Source organism: Oncorhynchus masou, chromosome 24 (assembly GCF_036934945.1).
Source record: "Oncorhynchus masou masou isolate Uvic2021 chromosome 24, UVic_Omas_1.1, whole genome shotgun sequence".
Lineage (NCBI taxonomy): Eukaryota > Metazoa > Chordata > Actinopteri > Salmoniformes > Salmonidae > Oncorhynchus > Oncorhynchus masou.
This window is the reverse complement of record NC_088235.1, coordinates 61,173,024-61,199,703: the sequence shown is the minus strand read 5'-3', so window position 1 is coordinate 61,199,703 and position 26,680 is coordinate 61,173,024. Positions and strand designations below refer to the sequence as shown.

General features: G+C 42.8%; 1 pseudogene; it reads left to right on the top strand.

Annotated features, from left to right (window-relative positions):
* Positions 1–7,858: 7,858 nt before the first annotated feature.
* LOC135511415 (uncharacterized) overlaps positions 7,859–26,680 on the top strand; it is a 112,009-nt pseudogene continuing 93,187 nt past the window's right edge.

Below are 26,680 nucleotides of genomic sequence, written 5' to 3'. Positions count from 1 at the left end.
GCAAATACACCCAAACAAAGAATGGGAGAATGTTGCATACTAGACATAGTGAGAGTGCCATTACTGATAATACTGACTGATTTATGTTCCTACATAGAAAAGGGAACCGTTATATTAATTCTAATTCTTTCTTTCTCTCGGAGGACCTGAGCCCTAGGACCATACAGTACCTCAGGACTACCTGGACTGATGACTCCTTGCTGTCCCCAGTCCACCTGGCCTTGCTGCTGCTCCAGTTTAAACTGTTCTGCCTGCGGCTATGGAACCCTGACCTGTTCACCGGATGTGCTACCTGTCCCAGATATGCTGTTTTCACCTCTCTAGAGCAGGAGCGCTAGAGATACTCTGAATGATCGGCTATGAAAAGCCAACTGACATTTACTCCTGAGGTGCTGACCTATTGGACCCGCGACATCCACTGTGATTATTATTATTTGACCCTGCTGGTCATTTATGAACATTTAAACATCTTGGCCATGTTCTGTTATAATCTCCACCCCGCACAGCCAGAAGAGGACTGGTCATCCCTCATAGCCTGGTTCCTCTCTAGGTTTCTTCCTAGGTTCTGGCACTTCTAGGGAGTTTTTCCTAGCCACCATTCTTCTACACCTGCATTGCTTGCTGTTTGGGGTTTTAGGCTGGGTTTCTGTTCAGCACTTTGAGATATCAGCTGATGTAAGAAGGGGTTTATAAATAAATTTGATTTGAAACACACACCCTCAGAGTTTCCATTGCAGGACGATAATACGTTTGGAAGACTATGTGGCTCAAAAAGTGTACGTATGTGTTTTGTGTGTTTTTCTGTGAGTGTGTATGGCCATAGGGAGTAAGGATCAAGGAAGTTGTTATATGGGCATTTCCGTAAACCTGCCTAGTGATATATTTTATAAGGGCAATGAAGCCAGTGGTACACAACAAATCCTGTCTGAACTGGTCTAGTCCACTCTGTCTTCCAACTCTGGCTGAGGGAGGGAAGGCCTTGGGCCTATTCACAGCAGAGAGTAGAGGCAGACTGTACACACACACTACCCTAACTGTGGCCAGTGGTGTGCCAGCTGGACCAAACCTGCAAACACGTCACCACACATACACACACACAGACACATAAACACAAATGCACACAGAGACGCAGGCACACACTTAGCCACATCTTCTTAGAAATAATTCTCTACAGCCCAAGGTCATCCACAAATGACAAACCACAACTTTCTGTCAATTCACACATAGAGCATCAGGAAGAGAATATAACTGTAATCATAGAGAGTACAGCTGGAGAAAGGGAGAAATGACACACATGCCCACACTGCCATCTCGGTCTTCAAGGCTGAATCACTGTTCATCGTTTCCTGAAAAGCTCTGATGTGACTTTGTTAATGATAGTTACTGGAGTAGTTTGGTAATCTGTGTTATGGCCCATTAGCAAGTCCCAGTTCCAGTCAGACAACCACTCCTCCTGTAGGCTATGTCTTCGCCATCCAACGCCATCCAACATCTACCTGGGGCGGCAGGTAGCCTAGTGGTAGAGATATTCTGGCTATATATACTTGTTATGAATTGTGCCAGTAACCGAAAGGTTGCTAGATCGAATCCCCGAGCTGACAATGTAAAAACCTGTCATTCTGCCCCTGAACCAGGCAGTCAACCCACTGTTCCTAGACCGTCATTGTAAATAAGAATTTGTTCTTAACTGATTCGCCTAGTTAAATAAAGGTGAAATAAAAAACAATACATTTTTAAAAAACTATGTCAACATAAACACAGAAGTTTACACAACTGTGGCACAGAAAAAGGCTCAACAAAATACATCAATGCCCTTTGCCCCTATAACCCATAACATCTCTCCACCCTGCAACCTCTCCACTGGATCCAAACTCGTTTGCCTGGAATTCCAGGCCTGCCTCGTTGTGGTCAGCCAGCACACACCCCACACACATACAACCCTCTATCCACTACCTAGCCAGCTCCTAAAGCCCTCCTCTGTAGCCACCAGGCCTACACTACATCTCTAGTGGTAACAACTGTTTTTCATGCAGTGGTTCCATCAGATTATACTTCCACACAGCAGACACTTGACTACTTGTGAGAGGGAGGATTGTGCTGAACAGAGTGAGAATTACACGAAAGAAGAAAATGCTAATATGCTAATTTGCAGGTTAAATGCTCATTTAACCTGTTAAACTGTAAAAAATGAATTACTTTTTAATGTGGCATAACCCCAACCATTTTTGTTATTTTCATCTGATTGCCAAACAAATCACTTCAAACAAAGTATTCTACCTGTGCAGGTTTGTCCACTCCAAAATAATTCCAGCATCCAAACTGTGTGTATACTCGCTCCATTCGATGAATGGAAATAGACATCTGTTACGAAACGTCAAACAGTGTGCCTAATGACATTCAGCGATTGCGATTGATTAGGCCTAGATTAATTGATGAGTCTTGCTGACATATGTACCTTTTTTTGTAGCCTGAAAAGTCGGGACTGAAACGGAATGGTCACCCTCACACACATGGTCAACTTTCTAGACTAGGCTACAAGGTGTATTCCCATTAACTTTAAAAATGGGCATACCGGTAGTGACGTAGCGGTAAAATATTTTGTGATGTCGTGGTAAAATAAATATCTGATTGCCGGTTGAGTAACAAAAAAAAAGTTACACCTACTATACTTGAAATGCATTTCTGAAAAAGGTGAATAAATGGTGTTTACTTGCGTTTACCCTCCACCAGGCCTACACCACTACCGGTAGCCTAAACTCTCAGTCGAGGCAGTTTTACACACATGAACACACACAGAACAGGTAGTGTACATTCAATATAATACATGAGTTGAATCAACACATGTTTTACACTCTAGTTCACGAGTCCATAATTCACGAGTTAATACTTGCTACAGTCATGTTATTGAGGTGATGCGTTACTGCTGATGTGTTACTGCTGATGCGTTACTGCTGATGCATTTGCTTTAGTTTGCATCCTATAGGAGAGCCTGGGATGTAAGGCTACTTGGGATCATTCAACAACGTACTAGTTCAATTTGTTATAATTCAGTACAACTTGTTACTTAATAGACCAACCTTGTCTGCTGTTAGCTCTCTGATTTTGATTATCTGCACCCGGGAACTTCATGAGCAGGGCTTCCAGGACGAAACACTTCTCCTTCCAGTCCTCCTGCCCTAGGGCCTCCTCTGCCTTCACCATGCCCCCTGGCCCTTTCTCTGTGGAACACAGAGAAAGACACATGAAAGACAACGGTAAATAACCAATACACCTCCATTTAGTATTGTTACTTGGGAATTCTGATAAAAATGGCAGAATCGTCCTTCTGTTAAAATACTTCCCCCGTAACTTAAGACTGTAAAAGAGAGGGTGGATGAGATGTCTGTAACAGGTGAGTATATTCAGTAAGAGATTCAGTCTGGGACAAGGGTGAGAAACATACAGTTGAGACAGACAGACAGACACAGAGTAGCTGTTGTTTTCAAACTAACTATGTTTCCCCTCTGGCACACCTCAAATGTTTCAAGGCTGGGCTGAACTAGTCTGGTAGTAGCCAAACAGTGCAAGCTCTCACAAACATTGATTCAGATGAGATGGACTCCATACATTTTTCTATTGTGAGAGAAACGTGCATCATGAAAAACACATGTTAGCGGGATAAACAAGAGAGAGGGAGAGAGAGCGAAAAAAAGAGAGAGAGTAAGAGATAGATGGGGAGATACTGGGAGTGGGACAAAGAGAGGGAGAAAGAGGAAGTAACTTTTATACTATAATAATCTTTCATTATAGCATTGGCCTCCACACAAAGGGAGCACAAATATGTGTGGAAGACAATTAAATAGTTCCCACTGGCTGTTTTTGTTGGGTGTATGTTGTGTTCAACAATGACTAAGACCAGCACTTTGGTTCTCTATCAGTCTGATAGAAAAAAACGTAATGTGACAGTGAAAGAAAATGGAAAGATAACATAACAGTTGTTATTTTGTATCAAAGAAGAAAAACAATTGTGTATTACCAACATCTAAACCCTCATGAACACCCTTACTGAAAATGTGAAACCCTATTATCTCATAGGCTCTTAAAATAATGCCAAACTATCCTTGGCCTTCACCTGATTCTCGCATGGTAATACTTTCTGATGAGCCTGATAAGCCCATTTCCCAAAATACAGAGCATTCGGAAAGTATTCAGACCCCTTGATTTTCCCCCACATTCTGTTACGTTACAGCCTAAAATTTATTAAAAAAAATTTTTTTCCTCATCAATCTACACACAATACCCCATAATGAAGAAGCAAAAACTGTTTTTTAGACATTTTCGCAAATGTATTAAAAATAAAAAACAGAAATACCTTATCGCACAAGTCAGAGTTATACTTAAACTACATCTTTAATAATGAACGCTTTGCAATGGCATTTCGACGAATCACCATTTCTGCTGATCCGTCGAAAAATCCCCAAGACAAAAGTACAAAGGTCTTTTATAGCCAAGATAAACACAAGTATTCAGACCCTTTGCTATGAGACTCAAAATTGAGCTCGGGTGAATCCTGTTTCCATTGATCATCCTTGAGATGCTTTCGACAACTTGATTGGACTTCACCTGTGGTAAATTCATTTGATTGGACATGATTTGGAAAGACACACACCTGTCTATATAAGGTCCCACAGCTATGAGGTCAAAGGAATTGTCTGTAAAGCTCAGAGACAGGATTGTGTTGAGGCACAGATCTGGGGAAAGGTACCAAAATAATTCTGCAGCATTGAAGATCCCCAAGAACACAAAGACTCTTCCTAGAGCTGGCTGCATGGCCAGACTGAACAATCGGGGGAGAAGGGCCTTGGTCAGGGAGGTGACCAAGAACCTGATGGTCACTCTGACAGAGCTCCAGAGTTCCTCTGTGGAGATGAGAGAACCTACCAGAAGGACAACAATCTCTGCAGCACTCCAACAATCAGGCCTTTATGTTAGAGTGGCCAAACAGAAGCCACTCTGCAGTAAAAGGCACATGACAGCCCGCTTGTCATGTAAAGGATTCTCAGACCATGATAAACAAGATTATCTGGTCTGATGATCTTTGGCCTGACTGCCAAGCGTCACGGATGGAGGAAACCTGGCACCATCCCTACGGTGAAGCATGGTGGTGGCAGTATCATGCTGTTGGGGATATTTTTCAGCGGAAGGGACTGGGAGACTAGTCAGGATCAAGGGAAAGATGAAAGGAGCAGAGTAAGAGAGATCCTTGATGAAAACCTGCTCCAGAGCGCCTAAGACATCAGACTGGGGCGAAGGTTCACCTTCAAACAGGAGAACGGTCCTAAGCACACAACCAACACAACGCAGGAGTGGCTTCGGGACAAGTCTCTGAATGTCCTTGAGTGGCACAGCCAGAGCCCGTACTTGAACCCGATCAAACATCTCTGGAGAGACGTGAAAATAGCTGTGTAGCTACACTCCCCATTCAACCTGACAGAGCTAGAGGATCTGCAGAGAAGAATGGGGGGGAAAAAATCAACAAATACAGGTGTGCCAACCCTGTAGCGTCATACCTAAGAAGCCCTGAGGCTGTAATCTCTGCCAAAGGTGCTTCAACAAACTACTGAGTAAAGGGTCTGAATACCTATGTAAATGTAATATTTCATTGTCTTCATATCTGAATGTGTCTTTATCTATTCTTAAACCATGTGAAGGGATGGCATGTTTAATGGGGAACCAATTACTGGTTTCCACAATGTCTGTGCGCCAGTCACTCCCTCCTTTGGCCTTGTGGGTTGTGTGTGGTAGTGTCTGGAGTTGACAATTGATTTATGCCATTGGTCGAGTTGGTGTTTTTGTGCTATGAGTACCAGGAACGAGATCGGAATCTCGTCTTAGGGAACAAACTGAACGCTAATTTATAGTGAATGCTATCTGGCTACCGCACACTCCTATCTCATTTAAAAAGTCTCACCTTTTGACCCATTCTATATATATATATATATATATGTTGTTCGTGAAGTAGGTTGAAAGGGGTTTATCTTGGCTATAAAAGACCTTTGTACTTTTGTCTTGGGGATTTTTCGACAGATCAGCAGAAACGGTGATTCGTCGAAATGCCATTGTAAAGCGTTCATTATTAAAGCTGTAGTTTAAGTATAACTCTGACTTGTGCGATAAGTTTGTCTCTCCTCATTTGATAGTAAAGAAATGAACCACCACAGTAGTACACCATTAGTGACGTCACTGCACATACTGAGGTCTTGTGCATAGTTTTCAGTTGGAGACCTAGTGATTACATTGATCAAAAACAGCACTTGAAGAACAACAACATATTTGACTTCAAGTATCATGCAATACAAGTTTGTTGACGTATTAGTATTTTAAAGTTCTCTATGGCAATGTGTTGACTGTGAGACCATTTACTGATTGTGTACAATCATTGTGCATTGGATTGTCTATTTTATGTGGATTGTAAATTATTGTATTCTATCTATAATATGGGTCTCCTACAGTAAGTCGAAAAACACTAGCAATACCCATTTACAAACGTCAAAAGTGTAAGAATGTTTAAGCGTTTAGACACTCTCATACATTCACAGGTCATGTCAAATCACTTTTGTTTTAGGGTATTTAAACCAAGTTAAAATTATAGCTGCTTGAGTGATATATAGTTGTCTCTTATTATGCTGTAAACTACAGACACAAGATTCAAAACTTAATTCCTACACTACAGTTCGACCAGTTCTTCCTACACTACAGTCAGATATTCCTACAGAGCAAAACAGCACACAACACACTTCAAATGCCACTCAGACTGATAGCTCTCCCTACATCTCTCCAATAAACAGAAAAAGGCATCAATATTTATTTATTATTGTCTTACCCTGAAAATGTCTGAAAGACAGACGGTGAAAAGAGATGTTACTTAATTTCAGTTATTCCATCCATATTCCCCTTGTTGTTCATAAAATCCAAGAAGAGTTCCCCTTTCCAAAGGTTTTCATTTCTGCACTAAATTGACCGAGGTCTGGCTCTGCTGAGAAGGTGTGTTTTCAAACAACTCTCGTTGAGCGAGAGGTTGTTTTCTAACACCACACTCCGAGTGCCCTCACCTCCTCCCTGTAGGCTTTCTCGTCGTTGTTGGTAATCAAGCCCACTACTGTTGTGTCGTCTGCAAACTTGATGATTGAGTTCATGGCGTGCATGGCCACGTAGTCATGGGTGAACAGGGAGTACAGGAGGCTGAGCACACAACCTTGTGGGGCCCCAGTGTTGATCGTCAATGAAGTAGAAATGTTGTTTCCTAACTTCACCACCTGGGGGTGGCCCGTCAGAAAGTCCAGGACCGAATTGCACAGGGCGGGGTTGAGACCTAGGGCCTCCAGCTGAATGATGAGCTTGGAGGGTATAGTTGAATTCTGAGCTGTAGTCAATGAACAGCATTCTTATATTGGTATTCCTCTTGTCCAGATGGGATAGGGCAGTGTGATGCCGATAGCATCATCTGTGGACCTATTGGGGCAGGATGAAAACTGAAGTGGGTGTAGGGTGGCAGGTAAGGTGGAGGTGATGTGATACTTGACTAGTCTCTCTGATGACAGAAGTGAGTGCTACAGGGCAATAGTCATTTAGTTCAGTTATCTTTGCCTTCTTGGGTACAGGAACAATGGTGGCCATCTTGAAGAATTTGGGGACAGCAGACTGGGATAGGGAGCGATTGAATATATCCGTAAACACACCAACCAGCTAGTCTAAGGACGCAGCTTGGGATGGCGTTTGGGCCAGCAGCCTTGCTAGGGTTAAATGTCTTACTCACTTCAGCCACGGAGAAGAGGAGGGTCGCAATCCTTGTTACCGGGCTGCATCGGTGGCACTGTGTTATCCTCAAAAAGGGCAAAGAATGTGTTTAGTTTGTCTGGAACATACTGAATTGTAATTTGATGCATTTTACCGCTGTATCATACTGCGCTATGATTGGTTAAGACCACCCAGGTGGTGAGGTCATGGTCAGGGATCATGGTATGAGACATGTGAACATGCCAATTATAGCTAGCTAATAAAGAACTACGTTAATACATATCCTGTCCTACTGCATTTTATACAAAGCAAGACATGGTGTCAGAGTAAATGGACTAAAAGATGGATTTTGCTGGAGTTCCTTCACCTCGAATGGACTGGGAGTCTACAAACTAAACACATTCTTTGCCCTTTTTGAGGATAACACAGTGCCACCGATATAGCCCGGTACGTTCAACCAGCATGTGGACCTAATGTTCGCGGGTCCTCTGCAGGAAAGGTGCAGCTACCTGCTCCTCTGGATCGGTGAAAAAGGGAGAGACATGTACAACCCATGGACACTTACCGAGGCGAAATCAAAGGTACTTAAAACATGCTTCAGAACGATCGTAGTATATGTTGTGACGAATACCAATACGATTTTCGCTAGATACAAATTCAGTGAGAAAGTACAGGGAGCTAGCGAATCGTTTGTGACTGAGCTGCGTCTTTTTGCGAAATATTGTGATTATGCAAACAACGATGAGACGGTCAGGGACCGTATTGTTTTTGGAATACACTCACTGCGAGTGAGAGAGAAACTTTTGATGTTGGTTCTGAGCTAACGCTGGACAAAGATATTGACATAGCAAGATCTCATGCGCTAGAACGGATTCAGATGAAAACCATTTCGGCATCACATGAACAAGCACTGCGCGCAGACATCAAAAGCACACCTCCGGTGCCCAGAGATCGCGCATCAGAACGGGAGAGACACAACTCCAAAATAGAGCGACACAGATTCAAAACATGTGGATACAAAGTGTATGGCAAACAGGGAAATTGCCCAGCTGTCTAAATGTGGAAAATGGAATCACTTTGCAAAAGTGTGCAGAGCTTAACATGGAACAACAATACACGCAGTGAGGGAAGATGAAATGTCAGAGTCAAATGCTCATGAACTGTGTATTGATTCAGTGACACAGAAAAATCAAATATCAGAGACGGAGCAAGCCCATTGCTGACATTGAGATAGCTCTGTGCCTTGTGTTCCTAAAGTTCAAACTAGACCCTGGTGCACAAGTAAACATTATTCCTCCGAATAAGTACCGCAGTTTAACATTGAGTGCGAGCTACAAGCCCGCCACTCGCAGACTGCACATTAAAATACAAGGAAAGTGACATGATGTTGGACTTTTACGTTGTTGACACTAGAGCACCTGCAGTGCTAGGTCTTAAAGCATGTTTAGACATGGACCTCATCAAGCTAGTGTTATCAATGACAGCACCAGTAGAGACAGAACATGTAATGGAGGAGTTTGCTTTTACAGCAATAGGATTATTCCCAGGAGAATGTACCACATTCACCTTGGCCCAGACTCAACCCCTGTGGTCTACCCGCTGAGAAAGATGTCCCATGCTCTCCGCGCCCGTCTAAAGAAAGAGTTGGAGAGCATGGAGCAATCTGACATAGTCACCAAGGTTACAGAACCGACAGATTGGGTAAACGCGTTAGCGGTGGTGATTTCCTTAACACTAACAGGGCCATGTTTCGCAAGGCGTCTAGGTTGTTTGGTAGCCTTGCTTGCAGCTCCTTTCTTAAAGCAACAATGTAATTGATCCACTGTCTCCGAATTACCTTTTCGTCCTCTGGCGCAAGACACCATGCTCTCAAAAAGGTACCCAAGGTATGGTGATGGACTGAGATGTCCTGAAGGATGCCATTGATGGACATCAATTTTTTGCCATAGGGTTGACTACTCTGCTGCAAATTGAAGTAAACTTCTTGGGGCTCGGCCCCTATGTTCTCCATTTCCGCCTGAATGACATGCCCAAAGTAAACTGCCAGTAGCTCAGGCCCTGAAGCTAGGATATGCATATAATTGGTAACATTTGAAAGAAAACACTTTGAAGTTTGTAGAAATGGTAAAATAATATAGGAGAATATAACACAATAGATATGGTAGGAGAAAATCCAAAGAAAAATGATGGTTGATTTTTCTTTTTATGAGAGACCATCCTGTTAGAAATGCAAATGAAAGCTCATATTGTAAAATAGCTGTGCAGGGGTTTCTGGCCACAATTTATTTTTATTTTTTTCTGATGATTTTTATTTTATTTTAATGGACAAAAAAAAAATGCTTTTCTTTAAAAAACAATGACATTTGTTTAAGTGACCTGAAACTTTTGAACTGGTGTATGTACTCTTTAAAAAAACATATATATGTTTAATAATATATGTTTATTTTCCATTAACAAAATACAATAAAAAAGACAGCAATACAAACAATGACATTCATTGTACTGTTGAATGGGATGGCCAATTTAGAGGACAAAACAAAACTTAACTCACACATACACAAAATAAAACAAAATCCTATTAGGTGGTACATGTATAAGAAAACAGCATATAGTCATTACAAGCAGTGTAGTTAAGCCAAAAATAAATATTGAGTGGAGTACAGCACAGCACAGAGTAGCAGCAGATCGTCAACCCAGTTATCAGGCGGGACTAGACCATTTATCCAGTATCGGCTGCCATATTTTGTAAAACACTGGACTTCTATTGGAGGTATTGTATCGAATATTTTCCATATGTATTACATTCCCTAAATCCCATAACCACATTTCAAAGGTAGGTACAGTCTCCAATTTCCAAAATTGCAATATGAGCCTTTTGGCTGATAGAGTACAGAGAGAGACCGCTTTCCCTTCGTGGTTATTCCCATCAACTGTACCAAACAGAGCGACCAATGGGTCTGGGGCTATAATTCTATCAAAGGCTTTAGATAAGTAATCAAAAATGAGAGCCCAGTAAGCATGTAACTTAGGGCATGTCCAGAATAAGTGTGTCAACGTCCCCTCATCCTGCTTGCACCTCTCACACAGTGGTGAGGTGTCCGGGAATATTTTATGCAGTTTCACTTTTGAGTAATGTAACCTGTGTATCACCTTAAACTGTACAAGGTTGTGTCTGGCATTCACTGAACTGTGATTTATATTCCTGAGAGCTTCTACCCAGTCCTCACCTGAGATTTCTGAACCAAGTTCTTGTTCCGAAGCCCTTTTAATGGTGTCTGTGGATACCTCTGTGGGCCTGTAGCACATCATACAGTCTAGACACCGACCCTTTTGAATGAGCTTGATCCTTGTCAAACCCATCTATCCATCTAATGTAGGACTATTTGGCTTCATGCCATACTGTGGTATATGTGTCTTTAAGAAATTCCTGATTTGGAGGTATCTGAAAAAATGTGTTGTTGGCATGTTGAACTTTCCCTGTAATTGTTGAAATGAAGCTAACTGACCATGTGTATAGATTACCAATTGTTGTGATCCCCTTCTCCCTCCACTGTGAAAACACCATATCATCCAATGCAGGGTGGAAAGCATAATTCAGGCAAATTGGGCTGTCTATGTAAACAGTGGGTATGTTAAGAAAATACCTAATCTGCTTCCAGGTCCTAAGTGTATGACAAATGACTGGATTAGAGTCATAAGTGTCTTTTTTCACATATGATGGGCTATTAACAAGTGCAGGGAGTGAGGAACGTTGACAGGAGGCCTGCTCAATCAAAAGCCATGAAGGCAAATCATTCTGTCTTATCGCAAGTAAACTTTCCCTCCAGAAAGACACAATGTTCAAATTAGCAGCCCAATAATACAGTTTGAAGTGAGGAAGGCCAAAGCCCCCTCTATCTTGTGCTTGCAGAAATGCTTCTTTGAAATTCTGGCTGCCTTGTTATCCCATAAAAATGGAGTTACTATTGAATCCAGTTTCTTAAAATAGCTTTGTGGTATGAAATTGGGTAGACATTGGAAGAGGTAAAGAAACCTGGTTAGGACAACCATTTTTAATAGCGTTCATACGACCAACCAAGGAAATAGGCAGTTTTCCAAAAATCTATATTTTGTTTAAGCTGATATATTTTCATGTCCCAATTCGCTTTCAATAGCTGATCAAGGTCTCTTGTCAAGACAATGCCGAGGCTTGTGAACTTGTCCCTCACTGTTCTAAACAGGGTAGATTGCAGAAATTGCATATCCACAGACCGTGATATTGGTATCAACTCACTTTTTTGCCAGTTTATCTTGTAGCCAGAGAATGAGCCGACTGTGTTAAGTAAGGGTGGAATAGACGTTTTAGGCTTGGACAAAAACAAAAGAACATCGTCTGCATATAGGGAAATTTTGTGCTGTGTGTCTTATTTTAACAGAAGCTATATCGGCACATGCCCGGGGTCCCATGGCTATAGCGAAGAGAGCAGGTGAAATGGGCACCCCTTGAACAGGCGGAATGACTGCGACATTCCCTGATTGGTTACCACGGACGCCATTGGGTGTGCATAAATAATTATTATCCAATTAATAAATTCCTTTCCAAATCCGAAATGCTCCAGAACCGACATATACTTCCACTTAATCTGATCAAACGCATTCTCTGCATCAAGAGCTATAACCACTGCCTCAACCTTATGATCGTGATACATTACGTTGAAAAGGCGTCTCAAATTTTAGTATATATGTCAGCCCGGGATAAAAACCTGTCTGGTCAGGGTGTATGATGTCGGAAATATATTTTTTCAATCGGTTTGCCAATATCTTTGTTAACACCTTGTTTTCTATGGGGAGTAACGACACGGGGCTATAAGACGACATCTCCATGGAATGTATCTTTTTTTCAAGATCAGTGCTATTATTGCCTCACAGTGTTTGTGGGAGTTTGGCATTTTCTGTGGATTGTTTAAACATTCGCAACATAAGTGGAGATAGACTGGCGCAGCACTTCTTATAGAATTATATTACATATCCATCGGGCCCAGGAACCTTGCTGTTTGGAAATTGTGCTATCACTGTGTTAATTTCCTCTGAAGTTATCCCTGCATCGAGTGCAGCAGCTGCCCCCCTGTCTCGTTTAGGAAGTTCACATTCAGCGAGAAAGCATTCCATAGTTTGGATCAGTAGCATCGCATTTTGATTGGTATAGCTCGGAGTAAAACTCATTTATTAATATCCTGCGGACCTGTTACTATTTTACCCTTCTTGTCTTTTTATTTTGTGAATAGCTCTAGATGCCTGTATATGCCTTAGCTGTCTTGCTAATAATTTGTGTTTTGTCCCCCAGTTCTTTGTTGCGTTCTAGCAAGTAAAGAGTCCACCCGTTTCGAAAGGATGGTATTGTATTCATATTTTAACTTTGATCTTTTCAAGGACTGCATACGAGGATTTAGTCCTAAAAACGTTCTCCTGTTCCCTTAACTCTTTCAATTTCTCTCAGCCTAGTATTGGCGCGTTTCGTCCTCTCTGATGTATAAGAAATAATGTAACCTCAAATCACAGCCTTTAGAGACTCCCAAAGGGTGGAGTCGTCGACATCCCCCGTGTCGTTAGTTCCGAGGAAGAAGGCAATCTGCTCCTTCAAATACTGTCAAAAAGCCTCATCTTTCAACAGGTATGCGTCTAAGCACCACAGTCGCCTGTCGACATATTGTCGAGTTTCAGCACAAGAGACAGAGGAGAGTGGTCCGCAATTAGAATAGGGTGATAGGTAACCGACTCAGCTGCTGAAAGTAGTTTGGAGTCCAACAAAAAAAGTCAATTCTGGAATATGATTTAGGTCCGTCAGTCTCCAAATATCGACAATGTTAAGGTTTGTCATCAATGTATTTAGACAGACACTGGCATTTGATTGTTGAAGTGACCTTGATAGCTGTTTATCTAAAAGAGGATCTAACGTACAGTTAGTCACCTCCCACAATAACACTTGTATCCGAGATATTTGGTATGGCCTTAAATACCCTTTGAAAAAATAATGGATCATCGAAGTTGGGTCCATATAAATTGACCAAGGTTATTGGTTTCGAATTCAGTGTACCAGCCACGATAATATTACCGACCATTAGGATCTGAAATCGAGGATGAGTAATCAAAAGGAATGTTTTTCCTTATCAGGATTGCTACCCCTCTTGCTTTTGCATCAAAGTTAGACTGGTATATCTGACCGATCCAGCCGACTCGTAGCTTGGCCTGAGCGGAGCGTTTAATATGAGTTTCTTGAAGAAGCACTATGTCAGCCCCCAGTGATTTAAGATGAGAAAAAAACCTTAGCTCGTTTCACCACATGCCCTAAGCCATTACAGTTCCAGCTGACTATCTTTATTCCACCTGGTCTACTCTGTGCTCTGTCACTATGTGGCATTTCTTATTTTAGAGCAAATTGTTGCTGTCATACAAAACCCAGAAGAAAAACGTCCCGCCGTGCGGGAGCTTGTCATGCCACCTGTATTAATAAACGTGAACATAAAACACAGACCCCCATCGCCCCTCCTCCCGTTCCTTTACTGAGTGACTTCCCCAAACTAAGCACTCCTTAGCTAACACACAAACCTTAGGGTGTCTAGACATACAGCTTGATGGTTGCATGATGGTACTCCTAATGATGATTTTTAAAAAGTCGCTTGAAAGGCGTTAGCTCTGCTTAGTTTTTTTCCCCTTCAGGCTGTACACACTTCATCTGTCTCTCATTCACAATTTGACAAGCACTTGATAATGCCTCAAATTTCCCAGCGGCATCCCCTTTGCGTGGCTGCGTTGCACCGTAACAAAATCCAGGCCTTTTAATATAATAATTATAATTCCCTTCTCCCTGAGTGCTGCGTGCGCCGAAGCACCTCTCACTCACATGGCTCTCCACCATGTGATTGGGTATTTCTCACAGGCTACAAGTGAAGACATACACATCGGGGACGCAACTGTGAGCGTCCTTATGCAATTCCGAAGTGCATATTGAAGATATGGGAGGAATTGTCCACATTTACTTTTCGTCAGCCAACAAGATGAGAAAGGCTTGTGTTTAGGCTATACCAATCTACTATCCCCATAGTACAAAAGTTGACCTATTCTGTGCGAGAAATAAATGTTCCAAACATAGTCTGGGACAGTTGTCAGATGCGGTCGATCCCAAATTAATACATAAAAAAACTGATCCGAAAGTTTAGCGTAAAATGTTGATAATCAATGAGGCTATTTCTTCACATTATAAGCACAGCAACGCGCACATGGTAGCAGGCTATAAGCGCGACTCTTCCATTAGGTAATATTGTCACCCATCAGTCTATTCTTGATTTAATCTTGTCTTTACATATACTAAATAATGAGTGAAATTTGTTTCGATTTGGAATGGATCATTATCATGTACCTGTTTCGAAAGAGGGAAAAAATACATGTCGTCTATGCACTTAAATTGTCAAAGCTCAAAAACAGAACGGCAGGCAGGGTCAGGGCAGGCAGAATGGTCAAAAACTGGAGAACATGAACTAGAGCAAGACAGGAGCACAGGAAAACCGCTGTTAGGCTCGACAAAACAAAACAAACTTGCAACAGATAAACCGAGAACACGGGTATAAATACACTGGGGAACATGGGCGAAACCAGGAGGGGGGTGGAGACGAGCACAAAGACATGTGAAACAGATCAGGGTGTGACATAAATAGCGAATGGAGGACGTTTTTCCTGTGGTTAATTTTCATGCCAGCCAGGTAGGCAATGTGCTTAATATTAGGAAAGTTGAGATGTAAATATAGTAAGCCTAGCCTATAGAAAGCTGATGGGATCTTCCTCTTAAGAGGCATCACACTGATTTCTCACGCAATTGCATAGCCTATAGAAATGTTGCACAACATGAGCTCATGGGTTCTCATTAAGTGTTTCATTAGATTTTTGTTTACATTTGCATAGTCAGTCATTAGAGGGACACTAGAGTGCTGAGTACCAGGCAGTTAGCAAGTTTGGTAGGCTACTAATGACCATCAGCAGCATCAGAGTTTGGAGAAGCCGAATTACCATGTCTAAACGGTCACGTGGAATTTGACCACGACACCCCTAGTCACAAATCCTGTTCCAGGAGAGCTACAGCCAGGGTGTGCAGGCTTTTGTTCCAGCCCAACACCACCACACCTGACTCAACTACTCAACTGTGCTCCCAACAGTATACCTTCTGTAGCTTGATATCTCACGCTAAACCCTGGTTGTCGTGTCACAGGTTCAAATCATGGTGACAAACAGGAAAACTGTAAAAGTGGAGGCTTTGTGGTCTTGAGAGGTAAGCAGATGGTCTTGGTGTTAGCGCCTGATTTTATTTTTGCCTAAACATCAGACTGTTACCATGGTTACTCCGTGGAAAGTGTTGTTTACCCAACTTTTTGCAGCGCCGGTAGGCTCTGTCAATTGTATTTTCAATCTCTTGACTCTTTGCATGTGATGCACAATATGTAAACAATAAGAAGCCCATTTCCTCCCAATCAGCTGGAAGATTTTGCCGTTTGGTCTGTGATTCGGTACAGACCAGCGGAGGTAAAGTCGGGTTAATAAAACTACTGGATAGTTTTGTGACATTTAGGGGGGGTTGAGCTCGACTGCAGGATTGCGTGCTATGCCACTGCTTATGACTAACTATAAGTTAACTAGTGAGTGCCGCTGCGGTCTAAGGCACTGCATCAGTGCTAGAGGCGTCACTACAGACCCTGGTTACACAATTGGCCCAGCGTCGTCGATTTTTAATTGACCTTTTATTTAACTAGGCAAGTCAGTTAAGAACACATTCTTATTTACAATGACTGCATACCCTGGCCAAACCCTAACTCAGACAACACTGGGCCAATTCTGCGCCACCCTATGGGACTCATCAGATCAAGGTTCTTGGTTACAGCAGAGACAATGAACCCCTCCTGAATCAAGATCCCTGCTGCCTAAATTTGTTTGGTCTGTTTCAACATTTTGGAAATACTATATACCCCGGTATGGTACTGGAATGATGATATGAAAATCTGGTTAACGCCCAACCATAGCAAACGTGTGAGGTTGATTATAAATGAAATGTGTGTGGAGGATGTAATTGGATGACAGTATTGTTGGTTTTTTTGACCCGTCGTAGAGATATTGTAATCCTTATGTTGCAGTGCAGGTACATCTTATGTTCTCCTGGCTGGTCTAATTGTGTCTGTCTCTCTCCAGGCAGGGTCTCAGGTGGAGGGGCTGAGTGAGGTGGAAACCTCCCATGGGTCTCTCCTCCAGGACTGTCTGCACACGCTGGCCCTCATCTACACCTCCCTGCAGGCCAAGAACCCCCTCCGTAGGGCCAGGTACATCTCACCACCTCCTCCTCTCCCTCAGTCTCAAGCCCTGGCACATAAGGTGTGCAGGCTTTTGTTCCACCCCAGCACAACCACACCTGATTCAACTACTCAACTGCTGATCAACACCTTGATGAGTTGAACAGGTGTTACGGCTGGGTTGGAAGTTGAACCAAAACCTGCACATCCAGGGATTGTGACCACAGCTCCGTCTTTCCAGTAGATTAGCAAACATGTTATAGAATTGCTACTCTCTTAATCTACATGTTCTCTCTGCAATCTGCAGTGCCCTGAGCTCTGTACCAGACTGGCTGCAGGAGCAGACTGTTGGTTGGCTGTTCGGGTGCCTGTCAGACTTTCTGTCCAATCTCTGCTCAGACCACACCGCATACCCAAATCTGATAGACTCCATCACATCTTGCCTAGGCGGCTTCCCTCTCGGTACGTATGGAATCTCCTCACTTAGGCTGTCTCTTGTGTTTGGTATAATTTTCAGAAGATACACTTCATTCGCAGTTCATTTATATACCGAATGCTCTATTGCTTTTCAGGTGAAAGGTGTATACATTCGAACAGAAGGTGAGTGTTTTGTTTTCCTTCAGGTTATTATCAAACCTGCTCAGGATGATGAGCTCAAACACAGAACCATTTTTCCCAGAGTTCATTGATGCCTTTAGATAATATGCCTCTCCCTCTGTTCTTCTCTCCAGTGTTACAGTTCCCTCCAGAAGGCCTTAAGTGAATATCTCCAACAGGTAAGACATCCTGTGCTCCGAAATCTTGGTCCTCTGGACCCACAGGACGGCATGCCTTTGTTCCAGCTCCGTAGTAACACACATGATTCAACTAATCCAGGACTTAATGAGTTGGGTGGTTTAATTGAGCTGTGTAAGGGCTAAAACAAAAGTGGCACCGGTCCCAAGTATCAGGATAGGAAAAACATGTGGTGCGTGGCCTGACTGACTGGTGTGTGTATGTCGCCCCCTGCTGTCTTAGTGGTCGAGCTAGCAGGTCGCCATGTGGTACAGGCCTAGCTTGTGTCGAGCTGCGGCCAAGGCCTCCATGCTGGTAGTGCAGAGGTCCCAGGAGTCCATCAGCGCCACCCTACAGGCTACCCATCTTTACTGCTCCCTGCAGCTGACCCTTAGTGACCTACTGGACTGCTACACACACACATCCTCACATATGGTGAGGACTGTGTATGCTACACCAGGGGTGTGTTCACTAGGATACCAACAGAAACGGGCAGGGACCTACCTGAATTTGTCCAATAGAAACTCTCGTTTTCATTGTAAAATGATTTCCGTTTGGAGTAAATGGTCCCTGTTGCCACGGTTTGCTATGGTGAATGAGTACACTCCAGGTTACTCAACATTAGCTCATAAAGTGTGAGCACTCAGCTTTTAAGTAATGAGTAGGCTCCCCCCTCACTTTTTCTCTACAGAATTTGTGCAGTCGGTCCAGAGCATGGTTGGCCAGGTGTGTCATGGGGAGTGGAGATAGTGGCCTCAGGAGTGAGTGACTACACCCCATACACTCAAGTACACTGAATGACTAATTATGATTGGATTCATTTTTGTTGTTCATTGATAGTAATGGCCATGATGTTGATTTCTGGAACTTTTTTGTCTCTCTCTTTCTGTATGTTTTCTTGTCTGTCCATCTGCCTATCCAGGTGGCAGGTCTCATGCAAGGTTCAGAACAGGTTGGTGAGTGCGCCCCCGTGTGGCTGAGACAAAGCTGTACCGGGCTATATGACAGTGGCCGTACCGCGGGTTTGTCTCGTTACCTGTCTCGTCACGGGGCCCTGGCTTTGCTGAACTGGAGAATCTTGTTTCTCATGGTCTGAGAGCCCTTTAGGTGCCTTTTGGCAAACTCCAAGTGGGCTGTCATGTGCCTTTTACTGAGGAGTGGCTTCCGTCTGGCCCCTCTGCCATAAAGGCCTGATTGGTCGAGTGCTGCAGAGATGGTTGTCCTTTTGGAAGGTTCTCCCATCTCAAAAGAGGCACTCTGGAGTTCAGGTTTTTGGTCACCTCCCTGACCAAGTCCCCTCTCACCTGATTGCTCAGTATGGCCGGGCAGCCAGCTCTAGGAAGATACTTGCTGGTTCCAAACTTCTTCCATTTAAGAATGATGGTGGCCACTTATGTTCTTGGGGACCTTCAATGTGGCAAATGTTTTGGTACCTTTCCCAGATCTGTGCCTCAACACAATCCTGTCTCTGAGCTCAACAGACAAGTCCTTTGGCCTGATTTCTTTTTTTTTTTTCTCTGACATGCACTGTCAACTGTGGGACCTTTTATATAGACAGGTGTGTGCCTTTCCAAATCATGTACAATTAATTGAATTTACCACAGGTGGACTCCAAGTTGTAGAAACATCTAAAAGATGATCAATGCAAACAGGATGCACCTGAGCTCAATTTCGAGTAGCAAAGGGTCTGAATACTTATGTAAATGTCTGTTTCTTATTTTTGATAAATGTGAAACAAATGGCTTTGTCATTATGGGGTATTGTGTGTAGATTGATGACTTTTTTTATTTAATCCATTTTAGAATAAAGCTGTAACTTAACAATGTGGAAAAAGGGAAGTGGTCTGAATATTTTCCAAATGCACTGTATACAAAAGTATGTGGACACCCCTTCAAATTAGTGGATTTGGCTACTTCAACCACACCCGTTGCTGACAGGTGTGTATTATCGAGCACATAGCCATGAAATCTCCATAGACAAACATTGTCAGTAGACTGGCCTTACTGAAGATCTCAGTGACATTCAACGTGGCACCCTCATAGGATGTCACCTTTCTAACCATTCAGATGCCAGGAGAATGCTACCTGCCCGACGGCATAGTTCCAACTGTAAAATTTGTTGGAGGAGGAATAATAGTCTGGGGATGTTTTTCATGGTTCGCGCCTTGGTTCCAGTGAAGGGAAATCTTTAACGCTGCAGCATGCAATGACATTCTAGATGATTCTGTGCTTCCCACTTTTGGGAAGGCCCTTTTCCTGTTTCAGCATGATAATGCCCCCGTGCACAAAGCGAGGTCCAGATGTGTAGTTGTTGTGTCTGAAGGCAGTCGTCTCCCCTGCTGGTGGCAGCCTCCTCACCTATCTACGAGCCGACTGTATCACCGCTGCCTTCCTGCAGCTCAACACCAAGTGAGTTGGGAACACACATGCACATTCCCTCACACACACACACACACACACACACACACACACACACACGTCATAGCCAGTCTTTGGTGTGTATTGTTCATTCTGTGTGTCCATGTGTTTAACTCTGAAAGGCCAGTGGAGTAGTGTGCTGTCAGAGCTCATCAGTGTCCTATAGGATGTCTGACTTAGTGTCATTTGTTGTCCAGACCTCCTCCACTGAAGGCCTCATCCCCATGGATACTGACTTAGGTCAGCACCTCTGATTGGTCTAGACTAGAGTGAGGATGCCTCATAACTAGTGCCCAGAGTTGTTCTTAGTAAGGAAACACTCCTGGCCCTACATAAGGGTGTGCGTGTGCACGTGCGTCTTCTCAGAGACATCCGCTGGTCTGCAGAGGATCCTGCAGGAGATCCAGCCTCACGACACCAACAACTTTTTCACCAGCACCAGTGAGCTGGGCACACAGCCGTCTGGATAGGAGAACGGACCTGCAGCTCCCACAGACCGACCAGGGCATGACAGCACAGGTCAACACATCTCCCCTCACTGACTCACTGAGCTCTACGGAGCTGTGAGGGGAACGGCACCGCAGTACCTCCAGGCTCTGATCAGGCCCTACACCCAAACAAGGACACTGCGTTCATCCACCTCTGGCCTGCTCGCCTCCCTACCACTGAGGAAGTACAGTTCCCGCTCAGCCCAGTCAAAACTGTTCGCTGCTCTGGCCCCCCAATGGTGGAACAAACTCCCTCACGACGCCAGGACGGCGGAGTCAATCACCACCTTCCGGAGACACCTGAAACCCCAACTCTTTAGCGAATAAATAGGATAGGATAAAGTAATCCTTCTCACCCCCCCCCCCTTAAATGATTTAGATGCACTATTGTAAAGTGGCTGTTCCACTGGATGTCATAAGGTGAATTCACCAATTTGTAAGTCGCTCTGGATAAGAGCGTCTGCCAAATGACTTAAATGTAAATGTAAATGTAAAATGTAACTAGTATATATGATATCATAATCTTGTGCTTCTGCTGTGTCTTTGTGTTAGGAGGCGGCAGGTAGCCTAGAGGTTGAGAGAGTTGGGCCAGGGGTTCAAATCTCTGAGCCGGCAAGATGGAAAAATCTACCCTTCTGCCCTTGAGCAAGGCAGTTAACCCCTAACAACAACTGCTCCCTGGGAGCTGATTAAGGCCTTCCCCTGCACCTCTCTGATTTAGAGGGTTTGGGATAAATGCGGAAGATACAACTGACCCAGGTATCCACTTTCCCTAAACCTGACACCTCAGAAACAGCAGACGAGTGGTGAAACACTGACCCCATCAGGACAGAACCAGTATTGTAGCCACTTTTATAGCTGCAGTACCAGTTATGTCCTGATGCGGTCAGTTTCACCACCGTCTACTAATACTGAAGTGTTATGCACTAGAGTGGATACTACACGACACAGTCCATATAGATGGTTTATCAGTATGGATGCAGAAAGACAGCCATCCAATCTGCCCCCATTTTACCTATTTATTACTTCTAAACAAAAACACCTTTTGGGGTTCTTATACGCTTCCAATATTGTTTTGGTTATCGCTTGACCAGTTACTAAGATTGTATTTGTTTGTCAGCTTTGCAAAATACCTATTTTGGATGCAACAATTGTCAACTAGAATGGTACCAGTCATTGACAAAGGCTGTAGCAAAAGCTAGCCAAAGCCATTTTTAAGTATAATGTAGTTGATTTGCGATGATGACACAAGCATTTTGTCAAGCAGGACATTCATATGAGCCTTACATTTGAATTATAATTCAAAAGTAGTGTGAAATGCACTCAAATATGCATTTTTTTTGTATTGTATTTGTATTTGGTGATCAACAAACTTATTTTGACATAACTCCCATTCACCAGCTCTGTAAGCGTTTTCTGGACGATGGAGAGGTTTAACGTAGAGATACTGGTTCACCACCAACATGGCGCGCATCGCTCTCGTGCGGCAATGTTTACAAGCACAGTTGAAAAAAACGATTTTGTTTGGCATGACACATTCTAGAAGGCTTTTTGTAAATAGTGAGTTGTATGCCTATAGATTTGATAATGAGATGGTGTTTAGTGTGAGTTGTAGTTGCGAGGGCTACAGGGTGATGGCTCAGATGGTGTTGGTATGCTGCTGGAGCAGAATGAAGGAGGTATCCATGGTGTGTCAGAGCCACCCTGACACTCACTGACCAGGAGCTCATCACAGAGGAGCAGGTGACACACACACACACACACTTAAACATGAACACAGTGCCCTCACCTTTACCCTTGTATGTTAAAAAAAGTTTTTTTTTTTTTTTAACCAGGTAGGCCAGTTGAGAACATGTTCTCATTTACAACTGTGACCTGGCCAAGATAGAGCAAAGCAGTACAACACACACAGAGTTACACATGGGATAAACAAACGTACAATCAATAACAGTGTATATATACAGGGTGTGCAAATGTAGTAAGATTAGGGAGATAAAGGCAATAAATAGGCCATGGTGGCGAAATAATTACAATTTAGCAATTAAACACGAGTGATAGATGTGCAGAAGATGAATGTGCAAGTAGAGATACTGGGGTGCAAAGGAGCAATTTACAGATGGGCTATGTACAGGTGTGATGATCAGTGTGCTGCTATGACAGCTGATGCTTAAAGTTAGTGAGGGAGATGTGTCTCCAGCTTCAGTGATTTTTGCAATTCGTTCCAGTCATTGGCAGCAGAGAACTGGAAGGAAAGGTGGCCAAATGAGGAGTTGGCTTTGGGGGTGACCAGTGAAATATATCTACGAGTGGGTGCTGCTATGGTGACCAGTGAGCTGAGATAAGGCGGGGCTTTACCTAGCAGAGACTTATAGATGACCTGGAGTCAGTGGGTTTGGTGACGAATATGAAGCAATGGCCAGCCAATTGCTTGAATATATGTGCCTACATCCATTTACCATTTGAGTCTTAAGTACCATTTCCAAGATTGGCATTTTCGTACATTTTAGAAATATACAGACTCAGCGCTTCAAAATGGTATGTCATACACTAAAGTTTGGGGAAACATGGTTAAGTTGTACATATTTTAAATGTGATAAACTTGTTATTCCACCTTGTAGACGAGCTCATTCAGCATCGTTCACTCCCTCTTAAGCCTTAGCCCCACCCATCTCTTGAAATCTTCAGATGAAGCCATGTGCTAAACTGAGTGATGTAAGGTTGTAAACAAGTGTTGAAAATAGTAGCCTACAATAAGGATAACCTTCAGGTAAATATACACTATCTAGTCCTTGGCCTATATCCTAACATGTTCTAAACATTGTCTCTGGTAAACACACTACATATCAAATTCCTTCTCCCCTGATATCTAACTTTTTTTTCTGGGTGGCCAGCTCTAGGAAGAGTCTTGGCGGTTCCAAACCTCCTTCATTTAATAATGATAGAGGCCACTGTGTTATTGGGGACCTTCAGTGCTGCATAAATGTTTTGGTACCCTTCCCCAGATCTGTGCCTCGACACAATCCTGTCTCTGAGCTCTACAGACAATTCCTTCGACCTCATGGCTTGGTTTTTGCTCTGACATGTACTGTCAACTGTTGGACCTTTTTATATAGACGTGTGCCTTTCCAAATCATGTCCAATCAATTGGACTTTACTCAAGTTGTAGAAACATCTCAATGGAAACGGAGCTACATTTTGAATCTCATTGCAAAGGTTCTGAATACTTATGTAAATAAGGTATTTCTGTTTTTATTTTTAATACATTTTCAAAATGTCTAAAAACCTGTTTACGCTTTGATTATGGGGTATTGTGCGTAGATTGTATGTGTGTGTGTGTATGTGTACGTGTGTGTGTATTTAATCGCTTTTAGAATAAGGCTGTAACGTAACAAAATGTGGGAAATTCAAGGGGTCTGAATACTTTCCGAATGCACTGTAGCTAGCTAAACAAGTTCATGAACCATAATCCCAACCGATACAGTTAAGCAATAATGTTTCTCATACACTCAGCTAGGCAGCCACCATGCATGAAATTATGTAGTTTTAATATGCATGTAAATCTAACCAACTAGCTAGCAGGCTGTAACTAGCCTCTTGAAACTCCCCATCCCGGATCCGGGATTGTGACTAAGCCTCAGGCTCATTAGCATAACGCAACGTTAACGATTTCTGAAAATCGCAAATAAAATTAAAATAATGCGTTTGCTCTCAAGCTTAGCCTTTTCTTAACAACACTGTCATCTCAGATTTTCAAAATATGCTTTTGAACCATAGAAATTGACTAATTTGTGTAAGAGTATGCAAAGCTAGCATAGCATTTTGTGTAGCATGTAGCACGCAACATTTTCACAAAAGCCAGATAACCAAATAAATAAAATCATTTACCTTTGAAGAGCTTCTGATGTTTTCAATGAGGAGACTCCCAGCCACATACCAAATGCGCAGTGTTTCCTGAAAGCGTCTGTGTGTAGGAGAAATCGTTCCGTTTTCTACATTGCGCCTGGCTACCGAAACGAACCGAAAATGCAGTCACCTACAACGTGAAACTTTTTCCGGATTAACTACATAATATCGACCGAAACATGGCAAACGTTGTTTGGAATCAATCCTCAAGGTGTTTTTTCACATATCTCTTCATTGACATGCAGTTCTTGGAAGCTTGCTTCTCTCTCTGTGCCCCATGGAAAAATACTGGCAGGTGACTTTTGCGCACCAATTTCGGCGCAGGACACCGGGCGGACACGTGGTAAATGTGGTCTCTTATGGTCAATCTTCCAACGATCTGCCTACAAATACGTCACAATGCTGCAGACACCTTGGGGAAACGACAGAAAGGGCAGACTCATTCCTCTTGCGTTCACAGCCATATAAGGAGATCATGAAAGACAGAGCCTCAAAAATCCTTGTCATTTCCTGGATGCCAAGTCATCTTGGTTTTGCCTGAAGCTCACGTTAAAGGGCACGCACAGAGAAGATATTTGTATTTCTGGACACGTCAGAGTGTTTTCTTTCGAACAGTAGCAATTATATGCATAGTCGAGCATCTTTTTGTGACAAAATATCTTGTTTAAAACGGGAACGTTTTTCTTCCAAAAATGAAATAGCGCCACCATAAGTGTAAGAGGCTAGCAATTCAAACAGATTTTTTGACTAAATGAGATACGATTTTTAACGTTAGCTGACGTTGGATACCAAGCAACTGATTTTTAGCTAGCTAGCTAGGTTAAATGTTGGCTAGCTAACGTTAGCTACCCATTCAGCTAGCTAACAGTAGGCTTTAACTAGCAATGCAAATGACTTTATAACAAAATGAGATATGAATAATGTCTTTACATGAAGCTGATGTCAGACTCTTACCCATATACATGGATGAATGCTTCACGGCAGACTGGAACTACTTTGGCTAAGTAAAAGGTCCTCTGTCGTGTGAGTTTTGTCTGCTTTTTCGTGACGTTGTGTCATGTCTAGGGCTGTCGTGGTGACCGTATTACCGCCACACAGGCAGTTGCGCAGTAAAGTTCTACGTGACCGTTGAGTCGCGGTAATCTCATTTTATGCACTCTGGGCATGCGTTCGTAGTACCCAACTCGCTAATGTTCGGCAGGGTAGCCTAGTGGTTAGAGTGTTGGACTAGTAACCGGAAGGTTGCAAGGTACAAATCTGTCATTCTGCCCCTGAACAGGCAGTTAACCCACTGTTCTTAGGACGTCATTGAAAATAAGAATTTGTTTTTAACTGACTTGCCTAGTTAAATAAAGGTAAAATAATAAATCAATAAATAAATCAAATGAGATCACTAATGGTTTGGTGCTTAGATCTCTATTGTCCCTCTAACCACTCTGACATCAATGTAAATGCATTCAAATTACATTAAAGAAAACAATTAAATGAATGATTGTGATGTTATAAAATCCAAAGCCTACTGCATATTACACGTTTCAGCAAAACAAAATACTGATTTAAGATATCTTTGGTACATAATTGGTCTAACCTAAATTTAACAAATTCATATTTTGTCTACAATTATGGTGAATTTGTATTTGGTTTCGAATAGCCTAGTAATAGGCCTTTGCCGTTTAGCTACAGAATCTCACCACAGTGAGTTTCCATCTCTCTGTCATTCCTTTCTCCAGAGCGCAGAGAGGGGGGCTTTCAACAGTTTAATTCAATATGTTTACATTTACATTTACATTTAAGTCATTTAGCAGACGCTCTTATCCAGAGCGACTTACAAATTGGTGAATTCACCTTCTGACATCCAGTGGAACAGCCACTGGATGTTTAGTTGTGTTTAGTTGTGGAAAGGTTACTATCGATGTTCCCGAACACATTTCACTTGGTTTCCCAAATTAAATATGGAGTAGCTGCAGGAACAGGGTTGGAGAACCCATGTCATACAGAGTTTGGGCAGAATATT